Raw genomic sequence first — 22,415 nt, forward strand, 5'->3', positions numbered from 1 at the left:
TTATCTCTGCGCATACGTCTCTTACATTTGGCACACGGGCATTCCGGCACAATCCTCATTGGACTACGGAATATCTCTTTGAAAAACACATCAGTTTTCTCGACCCAGGTGCCGGCGGCGGCGCCGTCCGTGAGGGGGCACACCGCGGACGTGAGGGGGTCACACTCCGGAGACGGGTGCCAGGCGTTTGCAACCGCCATAAAACTTCTGTCGGCATAGCTATTTTTTTATTTTAATATAAGGACCTATATTCAAAAGAACATGACGACACATTATTAACGTGCTCGAAAAAAGTACAAACTATGTATATTCATAATCTATGGAAAAAATTACAAACTACATATATATTCATATAATAATACATAAAAAAGCATATGCTACATGTGAGTTAATATAATAATACATAAAAAAGAATAAAAACATATATAAAAAACAAAATAACTATGCTGACGGCATAGAAACGGCAGGGTTTAGGTGGGCGCGTGCCGCAGATCGGTGACGTGGCGGGTATGCCGACGGCTGTCATCGGCATATGTGCTGGACGGTGCGCCGCAAATCGGTGACGTGGCATGCAGAGATATGCCGATGGCCACCCGTCCCGACCGTCGGCATAGATTTGACGGCGTTAGCCGCTGTCACGGGCGGGGTCGCCGGGCCCACTGCTATGCCGACGGCTGCTGTCGGCGTGTTCGCAGCTAGGCGACGGCCATTTTGTGCCGACGGGTGCCATCGGCTTAGCTCGGGTAGCCCGACGGCCAAGACGTGGCTGTCAGCATAGCTCCAAGTAGGCCGGCGGCGGCCGTCGGCATTGTTTTGGCCGTCCGGGTAGGACCCTTTTCCGGTAGTGATTGTTGCTTCCTTATGAACCACTAATCGGAAGAAACAAATCACCCACTGTTGCACGACTCGTCCCCCCACCACTGCCTAGCTAGGGTAGCATCCACACTCTGCCTCCTGCCTTGTGCAAAGGAGCAAGATTGTTTCCGCAAGGTTGTTGTCCTGTTCTTTGTGGCGATCACTATAATTCTCCAATGTGCGATTTCGCATGTGCTGCCATGCCTTTTGTATTGAATTTTAGAAACCTTTATTAATTCGGTAGTAAAATATATTTGGTTTCGGGTTAGCTATTTAATAAAAATCTGACGCCCTTGACTTGAACCTCCGATAGTGAGGCCCTTTGCTCCTTGCCTAATGGTATGGTTTTTCAGGGCCGAACAGTCTGCCCTTTGCTCCTTGTTCTTAGCAGTTTAGAGCAAGGTTAATAATAGAGATAATGATCGGCTTTTTTTAGAGCAAGTGTAGAGGAGTTCAGAACGACAGGGCACAGCCAGCCCACTAGATTCGCACGCAGACGCAGGTTCCTACTGTCCGTCCCTCATTCCTGGCCTTCGGTAGCCTGCTCTGCTCACTCCGACATGGCCCGCAGCCGGCTCTGCTCTGCCCACTATTATCACGTCTAGATATGATAACAGTGTTAACAACCTGGACGGGCTCATACACGAGGGCCATTTATCACGTCTAGATATGTTAGAGGAGTTGGAATTGTCAGACAACTCCATAGCAAATCACAGTTAGTCCAACTTGGGTTCCTCCTTTCAGTCTGTTAACAATACACCTTGGGTCCTGCCAGTTAGGGCCTAAATTTCCAGCATGGCTTCAATGGCAAACACAAGTAGTGAGTCTAGATATATCAAACACAAGCATCAATGACATGGTACCGGATTGGTTTTGGATAGCAGCTTCCTCAATATCCGAAATAATCAGATTAAAGGAGTCCTCCCATCAACAATGGAATTTATGAGTGTGGAAGAAATGGATTTCAGTTCTAACCTGTTTGGTGGTCCAATGCCTAAGCTTTTGTTCAATCTAACCGACATAGATCTCAGTTGGAATAATTTAGTTGGGCCACTACCTTTAGACTTTGGAGCGCCCGGGCTTAGAACACTTATTCTATATAAAAACATGATCTCTGGTGCCATTCCATCTTCTTTGTGTAAGTTGCCATCATTGCAATTGTTAGATCTATCAAGCAATAATCTCAATGGGACAATTATTGATTGCATAGTCAATGAATCCAACACAAGCATGACAAGCCTTAGTATCATTAACATAAGCTTAAGAAACAACAGCCTCTCGGGTGAATTTCCTTCATTTCTGCAGAAATGTCGACAACTCATCTTTCTTGATCTCGGAGAAAATCAATTCTCTGGAGCTTTACCAACATGGATTGGGGAGAAGTTACCGTCTCTGTCATTCTTACGACTGAGATTGAATATGTTTTATGGCCACATTCTAGTCGAGCTTATGAAGCTTGTTAATCTTCAATATTTGGACCTTGCCTACAACAATATATCAGGGAGCATACCGAGATCTATCGTTAATTTCACAGGCATGACACAAACAAGAGACAACTCTGATAATCTTCAGGCTGCCTTCAGTTCTGAATTCATATTTGTTGGAGATGTATTATTTGACTATGCTGAGAAGTTCACGGTACTCACGAAAGGTCAAGAAAGACTATATACAGGAGAAATCATATATATGGTGAATCTTGATTTATCCAATAATAGTCTTGCTGGCGAGATTCCTGAAGAAATCAGTGCTCTTGTAGCATTGAAGAACCTGAACTTATCATGGAACAACTTCAGTAGAAAAATTCCTGAGAATATTGGCGCCTTAATTCAAGTGGAGTCACTTGACCTATCACACAATGATTTGTCTGGTGAAATCCCTTCAAGCTTATCGACTCTCACATCATTGAGTCACCTGAACCTGTCCTACAACAATCTGATTGGAAAGATACCAATTGGAAATCAGCTGCAAACACTTGAAGATCCAGCATCTATTTATATAGGCAACCCTGGCCTCTGCGGTCCTCCTCTCTTGTGGAACTGTTCACAGCCCTAGCTAGTTCCAGCTACTCGAGAGCACCTGGGATATGCAAGCGGCAACATGGTTTCGTTTTTCCTCTCCACGGGTTCTGGATATGTGATGGGTCTCTGGGTGGTCTTTTGCACCTTCTTGTTCAAGGGGAGATGGAGGGCTGCTTGGTATTTGCTTTGTGACAGGCTGTATGACCGGGTTTATGTGCAAGTAGAAACTGACCAAAGAGTACTAATGAGAGTTTTCTTGATTACAAATGAACGCAATCACTCTACTGATGATTAATTATAAATTTAACCAAAATAATTACTAATTTTAGGTAGAAGTCGTAGTGTAGTTTGTAAGAAGTTGCGTGAGTGGTTGACGATTTAGCATGTGAGGTCGTCTCATGCATACGGAAATTACCGAAGAAAAAACAGAGAGCACCACATCTCGTATGGTAAACAAAACGTATATGGGAGCTGCATATGAAACATTCGGATGAGTCCATAATGTCAGGCCTCTACAATAAGAGTAAGCAAGGTGAACAAAACATAGGATAGATGAATATGTAAAAAAAGATCCATGCATTTTATGAATATGTAAAAAAAGATCCATGTATTTTGCTGCTGTCAAATGATATGGTAAATATCAGAATCCTTCCCAATTGATCCATGTATCTTAACAATTAAGAACCCATTTTGGAGCTGTATGAATTAAGGAACAAACTCTTACATTTTATGGGCACATCAAAAGCAGTAAATAAACATATAAGACATATTCCTTGCCATGCATCTATCTCACTTGATGATGCCATCATAGGGATTACACCACTACAATAGTACGTTCTTCATATAATTAGTGATAAATCATGGATTTTGGGTTCAGAAATCGATGGGCCCATGGACAGGAAGTATGTTTTGCCTCCACCTTGCACCCTGATACAACACACGCTTCAGAAATCGATCGGCCCATGGGCATTTCATCTATCATCTGGCAAAAGGATCAGAATAAATCTGAGGAAATTTCATCAATCGGATAATAAAGAACTCCCAGTCAACTCCAGTGGTGCATCGAGACAAAACTGAAAGTTGCAAGAAGAATTTTACTTTATCAGCCAATAAAGTACCCTGAAGCCTGAACGGAAATAACCCAGACACAGCCAATGGGAACAATCGTTATGAATATAGCAAATAATCAGCCAATGCAGTCCAAGAAAAACTTACTTGATATGATTCCAAATAGAATCGCTTTAGATCACAAAAATAGAATCGTTTGAATGTTTCTAGCTAGGGTCTAGGCACCAATTGCATAATCTGAAAAGCAATCTAATATCTGCCAACCATACAAAATATCCATGGAGGGACGCAGGTTGTACGGTTGCTTCCAGGTGAATACTAAAAAACAGTGATAGATGACGATGGCGCCGGCGGAATCAACACTGCATCTTCTAGGCTTGGATGGCCAGATCGGCACTCGATACGGCGAGACCGATGCGTTGTCTACGACGTCTCTCACGAAGCTAGATGTGGAGGAGGGGGGCAGCCCAAAAAGGAGTACAGCTATGAAGGGGATCTTGATTTCCATGTAGTAGCGCCATGAAGCAAATCTTTATATAGATCGAAGGGGAGAGGTCTAGGGGTAGCGCCTGTTCTGTTGTCTAGATCGTAACTGAAAGAAGAAGAAGACTCGTGTAGGGGAAGGGCCCGGATGGGACAGTTAAGAGGAAGAAAGAGATTCGTGGTCGCGGGGAAGGTGTGGGCCTAGGAAAGGGGTGTGCCTTCACGAAAGAATCACATGGCTAGTCATAGTGGGAGTAAGGCCCCTCCCAATGCTCCACCTTGTATAGGTGCTAAGCATGTCATGTAGGCGAAAAATCTGATGTGGCAAGACAATTAATAGGAGAGAGATTGATTTGGTAACCCCATGAAGAACCAATGCCAAACGCGTGAACCTAGGCAAAACATTTAAATGGAGCAAGCTCACCAATGCATGAAAGAGTTTAGTAGCTAAATCATTAAATGAAGGGAGCTTAGCAACAACAAGTTAAGCACCTATGCATTGTGGACTATAGTTGCTAAAATATTTAATGCGCTTAGCACCTCATCTAAGCACCTGTCCATTGGAAGAGGTCTAACTTAGCTAGTAACATAACGCATCCCAAAACAAGTTTGCTTATGTGGCATCTAGTTAATGAGGAAAGAGGTGTTTGGAGTAACATATTATGTTACCATCACATAGCGCTTCCCAAAAAATGTTGAGTTTATGAGCTAATAAATAGAGCAATCTACGACACTACTACTATGTTACTTTGCACTATGGAGGTAGTAACTTCCGAAAAAGGCTTTCGCCCCGCTTTATATATAAAGCAAAGATCCACCACAACCCAAGTACAAACGCAACCCATGACACACGCACACACCCAAGACGGGATACATAGGTGCTGAGCGCAGCAACACCACCCCTACCACTACAAGAGCAATCGGGGTCCTCCACCGTGAACACGCCACCGCGAAGAGATGGAGCCGCATATGACGAACCGTGAGCTCCAAGGCGGCGCCTCCAAGAAGGTTACGACGCCAATGCGCCGCCACAGCCCGACCCAGGGGTCAGAGTTTCCTCTGGAGCAACATGATGACTGATGAGAGCCGCGACGACGCCTTCAAGAAGGTAACGCGCTACGCCGCCGCCGGTCCGTTCGAAGATAGAGCAGATTTTCACCCCAGCTAACACTCATCGCCAATATGCATGACACTAGTCTAAGTTACTACCTCCATAGTGACCAGTCTGGTCATAGTGGGGAGTAACTTAGACTAGTGTCATGCATATGACACTAGTCTAAGTTACTACCTCCATAGTGCAAAGTAACATAGTACTAGTGTCATAGTTGTTGGGGAACGTAGCAATAAATTCAAAATTTCTACGTATCACCAAGATCAATCTATGGAGTCATCTAGCAACGAGGGAGGAGTGGATCTACATACCCTTGTAGATCGCGCGCGGAAGCGTTCAAGAGAACGGGGTTGATGGAGTCGTACTCGTCGTGATCCAAATCACCGATGATCCTAGCGCCGAACGGACGGCACCTCCGCGTTCAACACACGTACGGAGCAGCGACGTCTCCTCCTTCTTGATCCAGCAAGGGGAGGAGAGGTTGATGGAGATCCAGCAGCACGACGGCGTGGTGGTGGAAGTAGCGGGATTCCAACAGGGCTTCGCCAAGCGCTGCGGGAGGAGGGAGATGTGTCATGGGAGAGGGAGAGGGAGGCGCCGGGGCTTAGCTTGGGCTGCCCTCCCTTCCCCCCACTATATATAGGGCCAAGGGAGAGGGGGAAGGCGCAGCCTTGGCCCTTCCTCCAAGGAAGGGTGCGGCCAGGGAGGAGTCCCTCCTCCCCAAGGCACCTCGGAGGTGCCTTCCCCCTTTAGGACTCTTCCTCTCCCTTGATTCTTGGCGCATGGGCCTCTTGGGGCTGGTGCCCTTGGCCCATATAGGCCAAGGCGCACCCCCTACAGCCCATGTGGCCCCCCGGGGCAGGTGGCCCCACCCGGTGGACCCCCGGGACCCTTTCGGTGGTCCCGGTACAATACCGGTGACCCCGAAACTTGTCCCGATGGCCGAAACAGCACTTCATATATATAATTCTTTACCTCCGGACCATTCCGGAACTCCTCGTGACGTCCGGGATCTCATCCGGGACTCTGAACAACTTTCGGGTTACCGCATACTAATATCTCTATAACCCTAGCGTCACCGAACCTTAAGTGTGTAGACCCTACGGGTTCGGGAGACATGCAGACATGACCGAGATGACTCTCCGGTCAATAACCATCAGCGGGATCTGGATACCCATGTTGGCTCCCACATGTTCCACGATGATCTCATCAGATGAACCACGATGTCAAGTACTTAATCAATCCCGTAGACAATTCCCTTTGTCTAGCGGTACGATACTTGCCCGAGATTCGATCGTCGGTATCCCGATACCTTGTTCAATCTCGTTACCGGCAAGTCTCTTTACTCGTTTCGTAACACATCATCCCGTGATCAACTCCTTGATCACATTGTGCACATTATGATGATGTCCTACCGAGTGGGCCTAGAGATACCTCTCCGTCACATGGAGTGACAAATCCCAGTCTCGATTCATGCCAACCCAACAGACACTTTCGGAGATACCTGTAGTGTACCTTTATAGCCACCCAGTTACGTTGTGACGTTTGGCACACCCAAAGAACTCCTACGGTATCCGGGAGTTGCACAATCTCATGATCTAAGGAAATGATACTTGATATTAGAAAAGCTTTAGCATACGAACTACATGATCTTGTGCTAGGCTTAGGATTGGGTTTTTGTCCATCACATCATTCTCCTAATGATGTGATCCCGTTATCAATGACATCCAATGTCCATGGTTAGGAAACCGTAACCATCTATTGATTAACGAGCTAGTCAACTAGAGGCTTACTAGGGACATGGTGTTGTCTATGTATCCACACATGTATCTGAGTTTCCTATCAATACAATTCTAGCATGGATAATAAACGATTATCATGAACAAGGAAATATAATAATAATCAATTTATTATTGCCTCTAGGACATATTTCCAACACATAGATGGCCTTATTTATTAACTTGTAGACTCATCCTTTCTCGGAAAGCGCTATGTTACAGTAACATATTATGTTACTCTTAACACCTCTCTCCTTATTAACTACATGCCACATAAGCAAAATTTTCTTGAAGTACGCTACGTTACTACATAAGTTACTCCCACTATGACTAGAGAAGACATGCAGTCACAGCCTCGGCATGCAATTACTAAGGGCATGTACAACGCTATACAGTCATCAGTCTGTAATATGTGTCAAGTAGATTTTTTAAGAGTAAAATGCATCATAAGTCCTAAAACTATCGGAGGTGTGTCAGTTTAGTCCTATAACTTTGAAACTGCACTTTTGGGTCCTAAAACTATCAGAGGTGTGTCAGTTTAGTCCTATAACTTCGAAACTGCACTTTTGGGTCCTAAAACTATCAAAGGTGTGTCAGTTTAGTCCTATAACTTTGAAACAGTAGTTGTGGGTCCCAAAACTATGTAAGTTTCTTCCTCTTAGGTCCTAAGCTTGCATGGTTAGCATTGACCCACCAACGAGTCACTTGGAAATACTTGGATTGTAGCCACGTTGACCTGACCCAATGGGCCCACCAGGTAAATATGCAAAAAAAAACTAGAGCGTTGTCTCCGCCTCATTCTCACGCGCTCGTCTTCTCCCACGCACAGAATGCTCAGAGGCGACGGTACAGAGGCCATCAGTAGAATGATGGTTTGAGCTCCAGCGAGGAGAGTAGACCGGTCATCTCAGCCTCCCCCAACAGCAGCAGAACGACATGTCGCACAACGTCCAATTGCTACCCACCTATGGCTACTGCTAGGGTTGTGTCACTCTCGACGACCTCTGCGCCAGCTTTGCAGTTTCCGCGCACTCCTCTGTGTCGCCCGATAGCTCACCACCTATGACCATGCTCGTGCCCAAACGACAGCCTGCACGGCCAACTCTACGGCAAGGGTGTCGGGGCAACGACGATATCATCAAACAGAGAGAGAGAGAGAGGTGGGATGGCGTACTCCATCCCAATTGGCTCGGGATCTCCCCGGCGGCCTCGCCGAGGGAGAGGGATGTCGTCCTTCATGCCGACTAGCTCGGGGTCTCCCCGACGGTCACGCCAAACCTCTCAGGGAGGCTACCGTGCAACTCATGGCCATGCAGGTGGTGGAAGTGTATGTACCACTTTGGGGGATATAAACACATACAAAGGGCTCATTTGAAAAAATGCACCATGGATGGTGGCCATGCAAGATTAGGACCTCAGATGAACAAACATACATAGTTTTGAGACCCAAAACTGCAATTTTGAAGTTATGGGACTAAAAATGACACACCTCCAATAGTTTTAGGACCCAAAAGTGCAGTTTCGAAGTTATAGGACTAAACTGACATATTTCCGATAGTTTTAGGACCCAAAAGTGCAGTTTGCAAGTTATAGGACCAAACTGACACACCTATGATAGTTTTAGGACTTGTGATGCATTTTACTCATTTTTTAACAATGTGAAAGAGAAAGGTAGAGGAAAGAGAAGATACCCGTCTGTAGAAATAAAGACGGTCGACTCCCACGAGAATCACTGCTTACCAACGCCCTTCTTGCCGTTGTAATGCCGTCTATTGTGATCCTAGAAAATCTCATGTTCTGTTTTCTTTACATGCAAAACCCACCGTGTGCATGACTTAAATTACGGATCGTAGGTATGCTACAGATAGCCCAAATAGACAGCCTGATGTACGGGGTGTCTTCAGTACAGTCTATAAAATGACGTGTACAGAAGTATAGACAGCAGCTATCTAAACCGATGTACGTGCCCTAAGTCCAGCTCTTTCTGCTGTTACAGTTGGAAATAGAAGCACCGATTGGAATATGGTAGCTGACGTGGCACAACGCTAATGTGGACAGTGTGTATGATGAAAGAATAGAAAATAGTGGGAAGCAATTTATTAAGAATGATAGATTCGCTTGTTAGTTTTCTTTGATTCTATCCTAGAACCTGAAAATTGCTTTGAAAATGATGCATCTGCTTCTGAAGGAAGGAGGCTCTGAAAAATCTACTCTACAAACTGAGATGGGGCTGCATTCAAGAAGAAGGTACAGTAACAAACTAGATTTGATTCATGTTGCTTGCCTGTCTTCAGTCTCATGAGTCCAGTTCTCCATGAAAAAGGAACATGAACTTTTTTTCCTTGCTTATATAAGAAGAAAAAGAAACGACATATCTAATAGGATTTAAACTGCACCTCAGGTCACTTGTTTTTGTAAGGGGCGGTGCAAACGATGAACAGATGAATATAATCATCTCCTCATTTGTTGTCTGTTCAGGTGACCGACCGGCTGCAAAAGCGCCTTCTTACTGTGGAGGCACAAATTGCAGTAGACCATGTCTCCCCGTCTAAGGAAAGGAGGTCTCTTCGAAGGCGCCATCGAGAGTGATAGAGTATGTCGTTAGAATAAATTCGAGACACATAGTCGATCATCCGAAAACCAAATAATCACACGAGGCACGACACCGAGATTTGTTAACGAGGTTCGTCAAACTCAGTTGCATCCCCGGGGCATAACTACGGTGCTCCTCCCCGTGACACCGTCACAATACCGCACACAAATCACCCGGGCACCGGCACACGTCGTCGGTTCCCCCTTGCGCCCGTGCTATTATATTGGCATAGGTTATATCGTGTGTCTACCTCCACTATATATAAGAGGTCAAGGATACAAGTATTCTATTAGGACATGACTTCATATTCTGTTAAACACAATACAACTTAGAGTTCAACTATAACGTACGTTGTACACAATATTCGACACAACTCTAACATATGTCGTTAGTAGGACTTTATTAAATTAGTATGTAATATTGAGGTGATATTAAGTAGATGTTGAATTTTGGCGCCTCAGACTTGGCTCGGGCGACGAGCAACGAGCACCTCCTCCTTGCTCGGGCGGCGTAAGCCTCGATCGTGGCGGCCTGGGAGACCCAATGGGAAATGGGGCAGGAAGAGAAGGGGCAACATGGCAGAGTCGCAGAAGTAAGACTGGACTGTGTCGGAGACGGGGGCGGCTGTTTTTTTAAGTGAAGAGCTCCATGGAAAACCAGGCGAAAATGGGAGGCTCTGGTGGGAAACTAGACGGGGAAGGGAAGAGTAGTGTAAACTTTTAGAGTATCTATGAGCGGACCTCATACCGCTCCAAACAGCCGGACGAGTTGCTCGGTCAGTGACTGGACGTAAAAACCTACACAACCGGGCACCTCAAATTCGGCCTATACGCCCGGACTGACCGGCAACTCTCATATCTAGCCCAACTTTGGGGCGGATACGGGGATGCCCGTCACGTCGGAGCCAGTCCATGCTGGTCCACCCGACCCCACATAAAATGGACCTTAGTCACACCTCTGGCCGAAACCCTAGCCTCATTTCACTCCACTACTCTCCCTTCCAGTACACCCCACTCTGCCACCCAAACTCCCGTCTGGCGATCTTCGGCCTTCTTCGTATGGCGGGCAACGGATCCGAGTCCCACACCTTCAGATCCATCGACCCCGAGCTCATCCCACGCGGCCTTGAGGAGGAGATGACCCTACGGCCTGCGCCCAACCGCTCCTGGGAGGAGGCCGTCCAACGGCAGCGCTCAGAGTCCTTCCGCCAGGAATCCATTACATCTGGCCAAATGGGTTGTCCAGATATGTCTGGACTGTTCGCCTAAGGTTGGTCTCATAGTGGAGAGTAATTTAGACTATGTCATGCATACGATACCTCACGGTGTTACTATCTTTATAGTGCAAAGTAACTTAGAAATAGTATCATAGATGGTGGCATTTATTAGATTGTAGACTCATTTTGCTTTGTGTTGCGTTATGCCACAGTAACATATTATGTTACTCTAAACACATTTTTCATTATTAACTACATGCACATAAGCAAATGATTATTGGAATGCTCTATGTTACTTGTTAAGTTATTTCCACTATGATGCTTAAAAAAAAGTTATTTTCACTATGACTAGTCTAAACATATATTGGAAAAAAGAGGCAATATCAGCGCTAGTCATAGAACTTACATTGGATGTTCAGTTTGGTGCTAAAATTTTGAAAATACGAAATTGTAGTCACTATCTTGACGTTGTATGAGCCGCTTGCGTGGCGTGCCACATGCGTGTGGTCCCACTGTCAGCCAGTGATGGTACGGACTACGGAGCAAGATGGCCCGGGCTCTGCCTAACTGCAGCCGCCCTATCTCTCTACCTGAGGCCGAAGATCCAGCAGGGGTCCCTCATCAAGGGCTTTGACCACAGGGACAGGATCACAGGAGCCTCCCTCATCTTCTCTCCGTGCCGCCGGTAGAGGAGCTCCTTCCGGCCAACCTCCACAGCGCCGCCGCGACCAAATCCCTACCCCGCGGCCTCCCCACCACCACCATCCATCCATGGCGACCGAGCTGGCCGACGCAGGAGATCTATCAGAAGATGCCGCCTCTCCGTCGTCATGGATTGAAGGAAGGGCAGCAATGGTTGTTCCGGATGCCTGCGTGGTCGGCATGCCATGGTTGTTCCGGGTGTGGTGATGTTTGATTTTAAGTAGTGCTCACCTATCTTCTGTTTTCGTTCAGGTTAGTATTTGAATCATCAACAACTAGTCAACTCCTTGTTCTTTGGATCTTATAATGGCACACATTATGCATGACTTACGCCTAGAATAGTGACGCCCACGGGCGCCGCCGCCGCCGGCTGTCAAGCGCCAGCAAGGCTTACGCCTGGAGAAGCACGACCAACACCCTCGCGCAGGACTCGACTGGCCCGCTCCACTGCCGCGAATGCGCCATCGCCGAGCAGATCCACCGCATTCCTCGCCGACTGCCAAGGTAGACGGGCCAGAGCCACATCTGGCGCACACCACCACAGAACCACCCACGCGAGCATCGGGAGGGAGGGCTGCCACCCCGCCCGCAACCGCCGAATGGAGCCGATGAACGCCCGGGCCACTGCATCCGCCCCGGAAGGGCCGGATCTGGCAAGCCGCCGCTGGCCAAGCCGACCTGCGTGAAGACCAGCTCCAGGCAGAAGGGGGCCCCCACCCCGCCCTGGCCGCCGGAGAAGAGCCGCCGACCGGAGCTCCGCACGCAGATGGAGAATGGGACTCCATTTACAAATTTCACCCTGAAATTAGCGTGACCATCTTGGCAACCCTGAATTCACCCGCGACCATCCGCCAAACAAAACCATCACAACCTTCATTGTCACTGTCTACAAACTCAACATCATCTTTAGTGCTAGCGTAACCTCTTTTGTGTACGACGGCAGCTCCCAGATTAAGTGGAATCCCTGTTTTGACTTGCATTATTGCCTCAAACTCTCAAGAGTCTAGGTATCGTTAGATGCCTGGTACAAATGTTATCACACATTTGTTTGCATACTTAACTATCCTATATAGATTTAGACTCTTGGTGTGGTTATATTCTCTGCAAAACTTGGCACCTTCACCGCAGCCAAGAGAGGAAATGAAGCAGGCGGTGGCTCTGCTGCTTCCTGTTGAAATGGCGGCGATGTACAGATGCAGAATACTCGGGTTCTGGGACACCTTGTTTGACAACGAAGGTTTTCATCTCTTCTACCAAAGCAACAACTGACGCATGGTAGAATTCATTTGTGGGAGCAAAAAATCTTTATATGAGGTAATGGTGAAATTATTATCAGTTCAGATCTATATTCGTGTACTCAATGTGGTATTAGAGTATAGAGATTTTATATACATGAACTTAGCCATAAATAGTTATTGAATAAATACAACATGGTGAAGTGAGACGGGGGAGGGGGGGGGGGCAGTGCCCCCCTATCCACCCCCATAATAGTGTTCAAGTTATGTTATGAAAATAAACTTAGTGAGTAGCTTTGGGTCAAACCAACCATTTAGATATTTAGCTAGTAAAACGACTAGTCTTTTTATACCAGAGGGGATAATTTACTAATACCCACAACAAATTTATTATGAAAGACGTACTGGTGGAATTCTTTTTTGACAGCAATGTATTCTTTCCGGAGTTCAACTGTACATGTCATTGATCATATTTGAGTCACCGGTTCCGTGTGGTGCATGGACTAACTGAGGATGAGATGGGGCTGTTCTATGGGTACCAGTTCATCCACGAGGATAATTAGTTGAAGCTCAACTGGTATGAAATATATTGTTCATATCATCACTTTGTAGGTATGAGAGTTTTTTCATTTAGTAGCCAACATTTCCTTCTGTAGTTCTAAGATTGCATCTGTAGTGATTTAACACTAGCACTAGTTGGCAACAATGTGCGCTTATTCAGTGGCAATGACCTGTGAATGTTTGGCCAGCGGCGGCGCAGTATGGTATGGTATGGAGAGAGAGAGAGAGAGAGAGAGAGAGAGAGAGAGAAGATGATAAGAATCAGTGAAGATTTGTTTTGAGGGAATCAGTGGAGATTTATTGGTTCAAGCTTCAAGGAGATGAAAGAAATCTTTGAAATTAGTTGATCCATAAGACGAAAGGTTAGAAGATCAAGCCTCACAAAGAATCATTTTTTTATAGTGGAAAGTTGAACAGATTAACACGGTAAGGTGGAAGGCTCCATGGCTCAAGGTTGTAAACAAAAGCATGCGGTGAGTGGAGAACTGCTAAAGTGGCTAGACTGTTAAGGTGGATAGCTTGCATGTCAAGTGAAATAGGATAGTGGAGATGAACTATTTAGATATTATAGATACCCTATATACCTAAATAGTTGATCGCCACTAACGCTAATTCTCTTAATATGTAGCCCTCCATATCATCAAATGTGTCAAGTTATCATCCACTAACGCTATTTTGTAGCATATACATAACCAATTTATTTGGTGCCAATGTAACTGTTGCGTCTTTGACGGTGACCAACCATCGGTCCAGCGTCTCGTCACGGCCATTCAGATTCAGGAGGAGGCCAAGACCTGGGCTCGTGCGGGTGCTCGAGGACTACACACTACTCAATCCGTTCCAAAATATAATGCGTCCGCGCTTTCCGAGATTTAATTTTGACCATAAATTTAACCAACGAGACCGATTGCGGCGGGAAATTATATAATTGAAAAGTTATTTTGAATACGAGTTCACTGATATAACTTTTGCTCTCGCCGTAGTCGGTCTCATTGATTAAATTTATGGTCAAAGTTAAAGCACGGGAATAGAGAAAGCACTATATTTTGGAACAGAGGGAGTATCATCTTGTAGTAGCCTTTTTTTTCTTTAAGGCTGGCCATAGTGGAGATAACATAAGTAGTATCATGCACTTGGGACTGGCAAACATGCTTATGTGGCAGGCAATTAAAGAAGAGAAAGATGGTTATAGTAACATACTCCCTCCTTTCCGGTTTATACGGTTTATCTCAAAATTTTAGTTTTTCCATTTTATAAGGCTCAATTTGATTGTTCCCCATCACATGTTCAGACTTCAAGGTGCATTAAATCATTGCATGCAAGTATTAAGAGAAAACTGACTAATGCACGCACTTTATACATGCATGCATTGCAATTAATGCATTCGTAAACATATTTTTTGAGAAAAACAAGAGCATTAATTGGGTGTTTTTGCAAACTACAAAAAATATTCCACCGCTCATCATCTACCTTGGTTGGTGAGATTTTTAAATTGAGCCTTATAAACTGAAAAGGAGGGAGTAGATAGATACTGTAACATAATAAATATGATGCTACTACATGTCATGCATGACAATAAATAAGATCATCTATTATACTAATCTATAATAGTATTACGAGTGCGGGCTTACGGCGGCCGAGCACCAGGCAGGCCGGAATCATAGTCGTTCGAATGGGCTTTGGGATCTGAAATCAGTCACGTTGTTGGCAGGCTGCTGTCAGCCTAGGCCCGCATATACGGTCCGGGATACAGCTAGTTGCAGCGTAGGCGTACATGTTTGGCCCATCGTTGTTCGTTCGAATCGGCACTCCTCCTCCTGAACCCCGTGGGAGAAGCGGCAGCCACAGAACAGCCCTGCCTCTCGGCCCCATTCACTCTCTCCGCCGGACGACGGCGGCGCCGGTGCTGTGCCGCGAGATGTCCAACAATGGTGTTGACTGCAATGGGTATGTGTATTCCGCCGCCCCCCTTTTTCCTTCCGCCCCCTCCTTTTCTTCAGGTCATGGCCTGCTTAATCCCCATGGAGGATTTGGATAGAGTTGACTGAGGAGCTCGATTTTGTACAGGATCCTTGGCGTTTACTGCTTCTCTCCAACCTGTGGAGTCGCAGGACTCCATGAGTGTCGTCAATGGCCAGATGGGCGACGGCGGCGCGACCGCACATCCACGTATAGAACCTCGTCTCTTTCCATTGATCTGAGTTCATTTTGTTGTGTCAAACCCTTTTCTGCAGGATGCGTGTTCATGCGGCGGTGCTGATTGGTGCTGTCCTACCGGTGAAGTCGCAGGATTCCATGGCATCGCAGATGACCAGATGGGCCGCGGTGGCGAGGGCATAGAGATGTATGGGAACACCGGCTTTGCGGCGTGATCAGAAGCTATAAGTGGCTGGACAAGGAGGTAATTGTGGATTAAAAAATCTCTCATCTAGCACAGGAAATGGTTTAATTTTCGGGATAATGCTAGACTGTCATGGTTTTCTAGTCAAAGACGCTTCTTGTTCAAACCAGAAGCATCCGAATTTGCAAAACAGATAGCCTCTTTTGTGCCTTGAATTGCGAAGCTAACTGAGATTTCCTGGTTGTTTGTGTATAGCATACCCCTTTTTTGGTCCTGAATTCTGAACCTTACTGATTTTTTTTGGTCGTGTGTTATGAGTGTATCCGGGTATTGATTTTCCACAATCAGTGATGCACTCATGGTCATGTGTATTTGTTTGTCTACGTTACTTAATAGATTTAGTTATTTTTATCTGTATGCACCCATCAGTTAGTTAACTGAAATTTGCTAAAAGTGGTGCATTATGTTCTTTAACTGCTATACTGAAGCAGCGGATCGAAACATTTAAAAACAATCAGCTCGTAAGTAATTAACTAGGACTTGGTGGTTATTTTATTATTATAGTATGCATTTTTGGGCCTGTATTATGAATGTGACTGAAATATCCTTGTTTTGTGTTATTAGTAGAATAGTCCCCCCCCCCCTAATTCTGAACCTAACTGAAATTTATTTGCTAGGGTGAGGATCGGAAAAACACCTGCTGAGCATGAGTGGGGTTTCACTCTGATTTGGTATTGAACATTTCCTTTTCTTTTTTTGCAGAGTGGAGTTTCATTGAGAGCTAACCTGCCAATCGAGAGGCATGCCAATAATGTTTACATCCGAGCGACTTTGATCAATTTAGCTTAGTTATGTACAAAGCTGGTGCATATGTGCTAGACGAACTAGAACTGAACATATGTTAGCATTTGGATTTTACAGTGTCCAATTGCTAGTAATGTACATATTTGCTGCAGGTTAATTAATTGGTTGGTCTATAGTACGCGGTGGTAACTTGGTTATCTGCCGCTGACTAATTATCTGATTTGGTTAAGTAGTTGGTCTATAGTGCATATCTATTTCTTTTCATCTGATTTGTTTATATACCCTTGGCACGACACTGAACATCTTTGGGGAGTAATTCTTTTGGTATGAGGGACACTTTAGACTGCAGATTGGTTTTTGGGGAGGCAGTCGATGATTAGCCAAACGAAGTGTGATTTCTGATGGTAGACTAAATTTTTGGGGAGACACTTGTGGTTTTGGGGATACAGTCAATGGCAATGGTGGACTGAACTTTCTGAACATATTGTTCACCAGGTTGTTATTCAATTTTTATTTAGTGTTAGTGTGATTTTAATCATGTCCCAAGGTGATGCCAATTGGATTTTAGTCGTAGTGCAGATGCGGAAGTTGCCATCTGGGAATGCAGATTACGAGGTGAATGCTAGCCTGCATTTTGGTTTTGGGAGACAGTAAATAGTTAGCCAAACTAGTGTATTTTTCCTGAGATTTTAATTGTCGTCCTGTCTCTCTTAAGACTGGAAATTGTAGTTCCCCTGTAACTTGATTAAGATCCATTGGAGGATATTTTGGGACTAGGGGATGAATTGACTTTTATATCTGTGGGAGAAAAATGTTAGCTTTGATGTGTACTGCTTAATATTAATTTGTTCAAACTGGAACACTTGGTCATGGATTTGCCTTTGCTAGGATCAGAATGTATGTGACTATGAGTATGACCCTTGTTGTAGGATTTGATGCATGCGATCTGGTGTTATTTAGGATTCCATATCTTGCAGCACGGTTATTTCCTTTCACTTGGATTCACACCATAGTTCTACAAATGTTGCAGGATTAGGATACGGAGGAGAGGGAGATCCCAACTGCTCTAGAGCATATCCAGAGAAGAGTGATGGGCCAGTTGTGGATCCCTGAATGTTGTTCTGTACTATTGTTGTGAACTGTCAATGGTGGTGTGTGTGGATTTGTCCTAGCTCAACAATCTCTGTCGTGTGGATTTGTTGTAGCTCAGCAAATGCTTGTTTGGTGGCTAATATAATTAGTTGCAGTCATTGTTTTCCACGTACGTAGATTGCGTGTTGTGACTCTTATTTGCATGGATTGTGTTTTATTTCTTTAGAACTTTTTATTTTCTTAAACTTGAATTCGGAAGTGTTGCATTCCCATCAGCCTTGAATCTTGTGTGGACTTGTTGGTCCTCAACTTAATATATGCATTTGGCTTGATCTGAGTTGGCATGCGTGGTACTGCAGTTTTGTTGTTGACAGATTTTCTTAGATTGATACCATAACTGTTGGTGCGTTTGCTTTACATGCACTGCATAGTTTGGTTTGCACAGTTTCGGGCGTGTAATGTGATGCCTAGGTTAGTGACGAGGTCAAGTGAAGTGACAGCAAATGCCCTGGAGCCTCCCCTGTGACGTGCAGGAAGCAGTGAGCGGCATGGGCTCAGGGAGTGCTCAGGCAGTTCCCACCATTGCAAATATATCCCCACGGCATGGGCAAACGAGAAACTGATGAGTGGTCGGTTGTGTTCTCCAGCAACAATTAATGATCATCTTGGAGGTGTGGTTGATTAGTCTAACAATGATGGTTGGTTTGAGTACTTAGACAAAACACCAATACTACTGACCAGCGCTCGGCCACGAGTAAATCAAAACTGACTGTTGTAACGAGGGTACAGTAATGTTAAACCCATGTTAATTATAGTACATATTGTCGTCTTTGAACTACTTTGTTTACGTACTTTATTATGGGCATTCACTAACATGAAGATTGGTGCCTGTGAAACCTTCACTATGCATGTTGGTTAATTTGCTACTCCCTTTATCCCAAAATATAAGAACGTTTTTAACACTACACTAGTATCAAAAACGTTTTTATATTATGGGACGGAGGGAGTAGTAATTTTAAAAACTTTGACTACGGCCGATCTCAATTTCGTTAAGTGCACCGGCTTGCAATTCTGTTTTAACCGAGCGGTGTTGTTGTGCACTCGCGTAAACCGAAGTGCACAACGTGCAATCAGCATGCTGCTGCCGCTGAGGCATCTTAAGTGCAAGCTACCATTTGTAAATACAAGTGTTTCTTCTGTAAACATGATTAGTTAGGCTCAAAAACACCGGTTGGCTGGATTTTCTATAGCGTGTCAAACTGAAAAAACTCATTAACAAATGAATCATAATCGTTTCAGCACAAAAGATCTAATTGTGACACGTTTTGTTAATAAAGAAGCATTGCTCACAATCATTTGGAGCTAAGTGAGGAGGGGGGAGGTAGATGACAACAGGGATGGGTGATGTGAAGACGTAGTTAATTCCAAGACGTGACTTGGGTGTAGAAAGAGAACCACGCTGCGCGGCGAAAAGCTGACACACGGCAATGGGCGTCACGTGGAAAACCTAAACTCGCTGATGCTAATTAATGGTTAATATGCGTCAGCGTGCCAATATCACGTGGTTGTGATGGACTTAACCTTGATGGGCCTAATTCGATTGTTGTTTCAGAATTATAAAAATTCTTAAGATAACAAATCACGTGCCAGTCTGGTGGTAGTGTATTGCAAACAAAGAAAAAGATGTTAATCATGTTGTAATCCATGGTGAAAGCTGGCAATAAAAACAACAATCGAAGAAGTTGAGCATGCTTAATCCTTGATAACTGCTGCGAACCAACGTGCGTGCTCGCTGGACCTGGACGGGAGTGATCCACGTCGACACTTGTGAGAACTTGTGGTCGTCCCTGTGCAACGTCGCTCCACAGAATGCACGCACGACGTATAGGGCTCCGCCCGCAAGGTCGAACAGGCCTCCGACGCCAGCATGCTGCTCGTACATGTCAGCTTCGAGTCAAAGCCCTAGGGGCTTTTGCATGTGGGTGGGCCTTTACTGCTTCAATACGGGCCAAGAAAAAATCAAATACGTGAAGGATGCTCCTATGGTTGTGTTTTGGCAATCATAGATAAACTAAAAAGTAACCAACCAACAATAATAATCTAAAAGGTCGATCAATCACCCAGAAACAAAGCGAGTATTATTTGAGGTTTTCTGGTATTTTCTTAGATTAATGTGCAAATAGATATGCTGAATGGAGAGTATTCTTTTCTAAGGACATCATTGCATATTTTATGTATAATGAATGAAAGTCACATTATGTCCCGCTCTTAAAAATCGTTCATTCCTACACCAATTTTGAATGAAGAGTTTGGCCAATAAATTTTATCATGATATATAGCTAAAAATACACTCTACCCTACGTCTCTTTAAAGTAAATTGGGTCAAAATCCCACTCATAATTTGAGTATTTTTTAAAGATATTTTTGATCCAAAATTTAGATTTTGCTCCATCCTTGTTGAAAACGTCCCACGTATACAGTGCTAGTATTATTGCTTCTGTTGCAAGGAAAATGAATAGTCGGCGTAGACAAGGTCAGTCCACGCATGAATATCAATGCATGGGCGTGTTCAAAAAAAAAAAATCAATGCATGGGCTGACTCACTGCATGCATGGACCGATACTAGCATATATTCGTCGCACGCAGCTGCATATCCGGCGACGGTACGACGAGGGTTTTACACGCATCATCACGATGGTTCCGGCGGCCGCGTTCATTGTGCTGCTGTTTCAGCTCTGCATCTCGGCGCCGGCTGCTCAGGTCACAGGAGGTGCGGGGCCGCCGCCGGCGAGCTGCCCAACCAGCTGTGGCAGCGTGAGCGTGCCGTACCCGTTCGGCATCGGCGAAGGGTGCTACTGGCCGGGGCCGCCGGGCTTCAACCTTTTGATGGAGGTAATATCCTACGTCCTGTTTGATTGTTCTTGATGATATGAGTATTACAAGAGTTGATCTACCACGAGATCAAAGAGGCTAGACCCTAGAAGCTAGCCTATGATACGATTGTATGTTGTCCTACGGACTAAAACCCTCCGGTTTATATAGACACCGGAGGGGGCTAGGGTTACACAAGGTCGGTTACAAAGGAGGAGATATACATATCCGCATTGCCTAGCTTGCCTTGCACGCCAAGTATGTCATTTAAGTCGTCGACAGTGGCTACTATGTGGATGGTGGGTGGGCAGCGAATTTTTTCGTCGTCCGCATCCCATTCTAGCCGGACATAGTTCGGCCAAGGTTCTCCCGACAGGGAGAGAGACCTTAACGAGTTTAGCACATCTCCGAAAAGTGAGTTCTGAAAGATATCCGCGGAGGTGAACTCCATGATCGGCACCCAGTCTGACTCGACGGGCATGGATGTGAGCGGCTCGGAGTCCGTGGCCGGAGATGAATCCAGTGGGTCGGCGACACGGCTCTTGTAAGGGGTGAAGTCAGTATCCGGCTCTATTGCCACTGAGAGTGCGACCTCCATGGCGGGGTCCATCCCTCCGCTCTCGGATGGCGCGACTTGCTCCGGATTGATGGCCAGAGTAGTTGCAGATGCGATCTCCCAAACATTGTCCGACAGCAGAGTTACGTCATGCTCGTCGCGGCTGTGTGGCGCGTCCGACATGGGCTCGAATCCGTCGAAGATCAAGTCTCCGTGGATGTCGGCCGTGTAGTTCAAGTTTCCAAATCTGACCTGATGGCCAGGGGCGTAGCTCTCGATCTGCTCCAGATGGCCAAGCGAATTGGCCCGTAGTGCGAAGCCACCGAATACGAAGATCTGTCCGGGGAGGAAATTAAGCCTCACCCTGAACCGCATCGCAAGCGATGATCGAAGGAGCCATCAACCTTTATGGTGACGACACAATGGAACTCTTAATGAAAGCACCAATGTCGGTGTCAAAACCGGCGGATCTCGGGTAGGGGGTCCCGAACTGTGCGTCTAAGGCGGATGTTAACAAGAGGCAGGGGACACGATGTTTACCCAGGTTCGGACCCTCTTGATGGAGGTAATACCCTACGTCCTGCTTGATTGTTCTCGATGATATGAATATTATAAGAGTTGATCTACCACGAGATCAAAGAGGCTAAACCCTAGAAGCTAGCCTATGGTACGATTGTATGTTGTCCTACGGACTAAAACCCTCTGGTTTATATAGACACCGGAGGGGGCTAGGGTTACACAAGGTCGATTACAAAGGAGGAGATATACATATCCGTATTGCCTAGCTTGCCTTCCACGCCAAGTAGAGTCCCATCCGAACATGGGACGAAGTCTTCAATCTCGTATCTTCATAGTCCAACAGTCCGGCCAAAGGATATAGTCCGGCTGTCCGGAGGCCCCTAACCCAGGACTCCCTCAGGAAGGGAGGAGGAAGGAGAGAGGAGGAGGGGGAGGAGGCTGGTGGGATCAGATGAGGGAGGGGCGGGGGGAGGAGGGGGAGGGGCGGCCGGAGGAGGAGGAGGGAGGGGGCGGGGTGGAGGGGGAGGGGGCGGCCGGAGGAGGAGGAGGGAGAGGGGTGGTGGGAGGAGGGCGGCCAGAGGAGGAGGGGGAGGAGGAAGGGGGAGTACCTCG

At 45.8% G+C, this 22,415-nt stretch overlaps 1 long non-coding RNA gene and 1 pseudogene across 3 annotated transcripts; both read left to right on the forward strand.

Annotated features, from left to right (window-relative positions):
- The first annotated feature begins 532 nt into the window (after nt 1-532).
- Nucleotides 533-3,168, forward strand: LOC125516412 (annotated as a pseudogene).
- Nucleotides 3,169-15,487: 12,319 nt separating this feature from the next.
- On the forward strand, nt 15,488-18,015 carry LOC125514206. 3 transcript variants are annotated; one of them, XR_007286306.1, is made up of 4 exons: nt 15,488-15,567; nt 15,732-15,789; nt 15,855-16,021; nt 17,796-18,015. It is a non-coding gene; the product is annotated as an uncharacterized LOC125514206 (long non-coding RNA). The 3 variants fall into 3 exon arrangements; XR_007286305.1 differs by having other exon boundaries at nt 15,904-16,021; XR_007286307.1 differs by having other exon boundaries at nt 15,910-16,021.
- The last annotated feature ends 4,400 nt before the right edge of the window (nt 18,016-22,415 follow it).

Source organism: Triticum urartu, chromosome 6 (assembly GCF_003073215.2).
Source record: "Triticum urartu cultivar G1812 chromosome 6, Tu2.1, whole genome shotgun sequence".
Lineage (NCBI taxonomy): Eukaryota > Viridiplantae > Streptophyta > Magnoliopsida > Poales > Poaceae > Triticum > Triticum urartu.